Source organism: Dendronephthya gigantea, unplaced genomic scaffold (genome assembly GCF_004324835.1).
Source record: "Dendronephthya gigantea isolate DGI-Jeju-01 unplaced genomic scaffold, DenGig_1.0 000055F, whole genome shotgun sequence".
NCBI lineage: Eukaryota > Metazoa > Cnidaria > Anthozoa > Malacalcyonacea > Nephtheidae > Dendronephthya > Dendronephthya gigantea.
This window is the reverse complement of record NW_021163065.1, coordinates 853651-858450: the sequence shown is the minus strand read 5'-3', so window position 1 is coordinate 858450 and position 4800 is coordinate 853651. Positions and strand designations below refer to the sequence as shown.

Sequence of the window (4800 nt, the reverse complement as noted above, 5' to 3'; positions counted from 1 at the left end):
TGGTTAATTGCGAATTGAGGGGCGTAGAAATAGATATAAAAATAACCAGATGGGGTAGTTTGGAATTTGTTGGACAACCGCCAACCATGTGGTGTGTTTGAAATAAAATTTTTTTAAGGAGGGGGTTTTGTTTGTTTATGATGGAGTTCTTCAAGAAACTATGTAGTTGCGTTTGTAGTAATAGGTTGTGTAGCGTTATTGGTGGTGTTTAAGTCAAGGTTATGTAAGGAGGTAGGTAGAAAAGTAAAACAGAAGACAAGAAGGCAAGCGTGTGAATCAGTATCCCCGTACGCGGCGTTTCATCCTTTTGCGGACTTGTCAGCGGGGAGCAGGGTTGGCTTTGTGTGAAGGAACAATGAAGATAAGAAGTGAGTAAAAGTGGTGTGTGTTTGTAGGAGAATCATAAAGAATCAAGGTTAAAGTTATCAAACCTGCGTGAGAGTGTACTCGTAAAAGGCAAAATGGTAAAATTAAACTGTGTGTCTTACCAAAGTTGTTGTTGACTTTAGATAAACCAACGCGGTGAGCCATCTCAGGGTTGATGTGAAATCGAGTGTAATTTTACTTAAAAATTGTTTTGAATTGCTTGACAGCAGAGCTTGTGTTCGAGCTTGTATCCGTTCAAGAGACTTGATCGAAAAGGGGTCAAGGATTGCACGTGTGTGCATAAAATGCGTTAATATGTTACGTCACTGAGGTCAGGTGTCAAAGTGTCAAAGTTGAATGGGACTTCTTAAAAATTAAGGTTATCCTTTGTTTATTTTATATTTTGACATAGGTAATTGGAACCATATTGTAGTTCTTATATAGTTATAAGTTAATTTGTAACAATTGTCTGAATTAGACAAACTAGAGAAAAAAAAGGACGTTATGTGTATGTGGGCTAAAGGGGAACATAATGAGTAATTTGTTGAATGGTTAATTGCGAATTGAGGGGCGTAGAAATAGATATAAAAATAACCAGATGGGGTAGTTTGGAATTTGTTGGACAACCGCCAACCATGTGGTGTGTTTGAAATAAAATTTTTTTAAGGAGGGGGTTTTGTTTGTTTATGATGGAGTTCTTCAAGAAACTATGTAGTTGCGTTTGTAGTAATAGGTTGTGTAGCGTTATTGGTGGTGTTTAAGTCAAGGTTATGTAAGGAGGTAGGTAGAAAAGTAAAACAGAAGACAAGAAGGCAAGCGTGTGAATCAGTATCCCCGTACGCGGCGTTTCATCCTTTTGCGGACTCGTCAGCGGGGAGCAGGGTTGGCTTTGTGTGAAGGAACAATGAAGATAAGAAGTGAGTAAAAGTGGTGTGTGTTTGTAGGAGAATCATAAAGAATCAAGGTTAAAGTTATCAAACCTGCGTGAGAGTGTACTCGTAAAAGGCAAAATGGTAAAATTAAACTGTGTGTCTTACCAAAGTTGTTGTTGACTTTAGATAAACCAACGCGGTGAGCCATCTCAGGGTTGATGTGAAATCGAGTGTAATTTTACTTAAAAATTGTTTTGAATTGCTTGACAGCAGAGCTTGTGTTCGAGCTTGTATCCGTTCAAGAGACTTGATCGAAAAGGGGTCAAGGATTGCACGTGTGTGCATAAAATGCGTTAATATGTTACGTCACTGAGGTCAGGTGTCAAAGTGTCAAAGTTGAATGGGACTTCTTAAAAATTAAGGTTATCCTTTGTGAGTAATAGTTCCATTGAGTAGTGATCGTTGTGTTTGTAAGTAAGTGTGTTAAGGGTGTGTGAATAAACAATGGGGACTGTTTTCTGGTTAACTGTATGAGATTGATTCAATTGTTACAACTAGAACTAAACAATATGGCGAGCTTGGTGGCGCTCTCTCCGTTCCCTATAGGGGTATCACAATGTTTATTTTATATTTTGACATAGGTAATTGGAACCATATTGTAGTTCTTATATAGTTATAAGTTAATTTGTAACAATTGTCTGAATTAGACAAACTAGAGAAAAAAAGGACGTTATGTGTATGTGGGCTAAAGGGGAACATAATGAGTAATTTGTTGAATGGTTAATTGCGAATTGAGGGGCGTAGAAATAGAAATAAAAATAACCAGATGGGGTAGTTTGGAATTTGTTGGACAACCGCCAACCATGTGGTGTGTTTGAAATAAAATTTTTTTAAAAAGGGGTTTTGTTTGTTTATGATGGAGTTCTTCAAGAAACTATGTAGTTGCGTTTGTAGTAATAGGTTGTGTAGCGTTATTGGTGGTGTTTAAGTCAAGGTTATGTAAGGAGGTAGGTAGTAAAACAGAAGACAAGAAGGCAAGCGTGCGAATCAGTATCCCCACGCGGCGTTTCATCCTTTTGCGGACTCGTCAGCGGGGAGCAGGGTTGGCTTTGTGTGAAGGAACAATGAAGATAAGAAGTGAGTAAAAGTGGTGTGTGTTTGTAGGAGAATCATAAAGAATCAAGGTTAAAGTTATCAAACCTGCGTGAGAGTGTATTCGTAAAAGGCAAAATGGTAAAATTAAACTGTGTGTCTTACCAAAGTTGTTGTTGACTTTAGATAAACCAACGCGGTGAGCCATCTCAGGGTTGATGTGAAGTCGAGTGTAATTTTACTTAAAAATTGTTTTGAATTGCTTGACAGCAGAGCTAGTGTTCGAGCTTGTATCCGTTCAAGAGACTTGATCGAAAAGGGGTCAAGGATTGCACGTGTGTGCATAAAATGCGTTAATATGTTACGTCACTGAGGTCAGGTGTCAAAGTCTGTGTTGGGGATAGTGGGGGTTTACGTGTCAATTATGGTTGTGTGTGGACATCCGAGGTTTAAATGTGTTTTGGTTGTAAGTTGTACTTCATGTAGTATGGTTGGTTATAATTGTTGAAGTTCCGTTTTATCACCGTAGTCATGAAATAAAAAATTGGGTTGAAATGTTTTGGATTTTTGGCGAGGAATTACAGAATTACAGTGCAATATCGTCATCTGTGGGTAGTAAACTACCCCGGGTTCTAAAAACTTCCGTGGGTCGATGTTCGGCGATGCATCAACCGTGAGGGTTTCAATCGTGAATATAATAGGGTTATCAATTTGAGGTAGTCAAGGTTTTTAAGGTTTGTATTTTGAAGTTTTATGATAAGCTTGTAAAACGTGCATATAATTGTGAGTGTAAGGTTGTAGGTATATAGGTATCATTATTTAGTAGGTGTTTAAATTGTCATCGGTAATTAGAAGTCAACGTGGACGTTGTCATGCGTTTGAATTACTATAACTATATATATATATACAGCATATGGATAGCGGATTGTACATTATATTACATAAGGATTGTTCAACGTGACTACATTATCCATGACCATGTTCATGTGGTTTGATTTGAAGTGTATTTAATCCGTGTGGTTGAACATTTAGGTTTTGTTCGGGCATCTGGTCATATTTATGGCTTAATTCTGCTATAAGGACAAGTATTTTTTTAAAAAAATAATTCTATACTTATGTCCGCAGGATGCCCAGGATGCCAGATTTGATGTGACTGGTTAAGTCATGTAGTTTTGTTGTTTTCACAGGAGAGTGCCACAGGGTTTGCTTGTCATGTGTTAATTGGTTCTTGCATGTTCTCACTTGTAACCCAGTGTGTCCCAGGAAGTTCTTTGGTTTGTTATATCCACTCTGGTGTTTTCAAGGTGGTATTCAGACTCAATGTCAATTGGGAGTGGTCAAAATTTTTTTGTATCTGTGTTTAGGATGGTGTGGAGGTTTTTGGCTGGTTTTGGTTAGGTTTGGGGTTGATGGAAGGCCTGGGGGATTTGGGTTATGGGATGTTATTATGTTTTTAGCGTTGTGTCTGGTATTAAGTTTTGCTGTGATAAGTGTGTCTCTCAGGTTAGTATTACGTTGGTAGGCTACAATTGGAGGTTCTTGCCATAGACTCCTCAGTGTGGGGTCATTCTCCAATATGTTCCAGTGTTTACGTAGGATGTTTGCAATATATTTTGTGTTTGTGTTGTATGGAATGGAGAAAATTGGGCGGCTTGTGTTTTTTTGGCTTTGTTTCCTATTGAGTAGGTCTGTTTGGGTGTATTGTAGGGCTTTGTTGAAGTTGGTGGTGATGGTGTCGTGGTCATATCCGCGATGGATCAGTGCAATCAGGAGGTGGTTTAGTCGTTGTTGTAATTTGTTGTTGTCTGTAATTATGCGTCTGTATCGTAGAGCCTGACTGTAGATGACTGCGTTCTTGCATGTGGTGGGGTGGAATGAGCTTTTGTGTAGTAGAAGGGTTTTGTCAGTTGGTTTAATGTACAGGTCTGATTCCAGTTTGTTGTTTTTGTTTTTGTAGATAGTTGTGTCAAGGAAGTTGACAGATTTCTCAGAGAAGGAAAAGTCAAATTTGATGGTAGGATGAAAATTGTTTATGTATTTAAGGAATTTTTCCAGTTTGTCAGTGCCATGTGTCCAAATTGCAAATATGTCATCTATAAATCTTATCCATTCAATAGGTATAAGATTTTCAGGAGCTTGTTGGAGGAGCTCCTGTTCAAGTGCTGCCATGAATATGTTTGCATAGGTAGGTGCCATTGGTGATCCCATAGCAGTGCCATGAATTTGTAGGAAGTATAGATAAGAAATAGCAGAGGTCCCAAAACTGAACCTTCAGGAACACCAGATAGCGTTTCCTCTTTGTCTGAAATATTTGGGCCCATTTGCGTTGTCTGAATACGTCCAATTAAATATGACGAGAACCAATCGTTTACGACACCACATATTCCATAGTGCTCTAATTTTTTTAGTAGTATCATGTGATTTACCGTATCAAATGCTTTTTTTAAATCAATGAAGATACCGCATGAAT

General features: G+C 38.2%; 1 long non-coding RNA gene across 2 annotated transcripts; it reads left to right on the top strand.

Moving 5' to 3' along the window:
• The first annotated feature begins 1043 nt into the window (after window positions 1-1043).
• LOC114529212 lies at window positions 1044-4549 on the top strand. Of its 2 annotated transcripts, XR_003687600.1 has the most exons (4): window positions 1044-1612; window positions 2705-3064; window positions 4288-4344; window positions 4448-4549. It is a non-coding gene; the product is annotated as an uncharacterized LOC114529212 (long non-coding RNA). The 2 variants fall into 2 exon arrangements; XR_003687599.1 differs by lacking the exon at window positions 1044-1612 and having other exon boundaries at window positions 2304-3064.
• The last annotated feature ends 251 nt before the right edge of the window (window positions 4550-4800 follow it).